The following is a 1,767-nucleotide window of genomic DNA, read 5'->3' as shown; positions in this document are numbered from 1 at the left end:
GTTGAAAGCGCACGGGCGAATGGGAGGGTCAATGATTAATGTAACTATTAGTCATTTTATATAATAAAACACCTGGGGTGTCACCGGGGTAATTGATATAGGGGTGGGGGCGGAGGCGGGGGAGCTAGGGGATACCGTTTTTTTTCTGTCAAAGAAAATTACACTTATCACACGGTCTGTAGCCCCTCTTTAACTCTCTTCAATACTTTTATACATCGTTCCTTTGCCTTTTCTAATCTTTATATTTTTGGCATGAATATCATAAAGGCATTAACCTGTCCCCTGCCCCCTCTAAACCTGATGAACGGTTTGCATCATTGCTATACATATAGTGTTGATTGGTTGAGTTATGCTCCTCTGACACTGGATTCCGATCAGTTTACCGTGCACAAAATCGTTCGAGTTTCTTACCAATTACATAAACCCTATACAAGCTCAGAACGCATTTCTCTTGAGCACCTGTTACAAATCTTGTACACGTGGTGGTGATTTACAATCGAAAGGGTCAAAATATTCCAACGAATTATTTCGTCACCTTTTTATTCTCTTGAATATTAAACAAGGAACATCAAAAACCTAACAGTCCGAAGAAGTGTGGACTGAAATTCTTTTTTATCCCGGACCTTAAACCGAATGTAAAAATATTACGTATCCCATGAGTTGATAAATAACTTTACAAGGAGACTGTGTACACAGTGCACTCTTGAGGATCCTTCGGAGACCATTAGCACCATGATTGATGGTGAAGAGTAGGGGAAAACTTCCCGTTTTCATTTGTCAATTTCACATGTATCATTTTACATATATTATTTTTTTTAAACGGAAATGAATAAAATTCAATTCAATTAAAAATAATTTTAAAAAACCTGCATAAATATCATGTAGCAAATCCATTCATATTTGTTTTCAATATGGGTTGCTTATTAAATATATTTATTCATTTATTTATTTATTCATTTATTGGTTTATTTATGTATCCATTTATTCATTCATTTATCCATTCATTCATTCATTCATTTATTCCTGTTTTATTTCAACAGATTAGCCCTTTCAGGTAGCAAACCGATTTACAAAGGGACCCTGCAACTCAATACAAACAACATAAGATTGATATTACAACAAATACATAAAAAATATGAAATAGAAATAGAATGAAAATAATACAAACAATAACAAATTTTTAATATGAAAAAAGCTATAAAAAAAGGTGAATAAACAGTTAAAAAAGGGAAAAATAGCTTCAAACAATTACAAAATGTACAAACAATTCCAAACATACAAAAATTAAGGGTTAAGGCGATTGACGGACGGAAGCAAGGAAATTGCACGAAAAGAATGCCAATATATTGATATGATTCAACACTTCCCAAGAGTATCATAATTATTCCAAGCCACTCAATCGATCGTTGTAAAAAACACTTTTAAAAATCACGTTTGCCTTCATCCTCAATTTGTAATTGAAGCGAGGAGAATGATTTATTGACTGGCTCAACGATCTCGTCTTTCGGCTATAAAATTCAAGTGACGAGAGATACTACAGCCTATCATCAATCACCATAATGTCTGTGATTGGGGGGGGGCGGGGTTCTGTGGGGGAGGGTGTGTGTGTATGTGTGTGAGGGTGTGTGAGAGAGAGATAGAGCTAAATAAATTTTTGTTGGGAAATGTTTATTTTCCTACAAGAGACAAAGTAGCATTGCAATGTGATCTTTTAAATGATCTAGATAAAAGTATTCATAAAGTTTTTGATTCGGATTATTCGATAAT

Source organism: Lytechinus variegatus, chromosome 17 (assembly GCF_018143015.1).
Source record: "Lytechinus variegatus isolate NC3 chromosome 17, Lvar_3.0, whole genome shotgun sequence".
Classification (NCBI taxonomy): domain Eukaryota; kingdom Metazoa; phylum Echinodermata; class Echinoidea; order Temnopleuroida; family Toxopneustidae; genus Lytechinus; species Lytechinus variegatus.
This window is presented reverse-complemented; position numbering follows the sequence as displayed.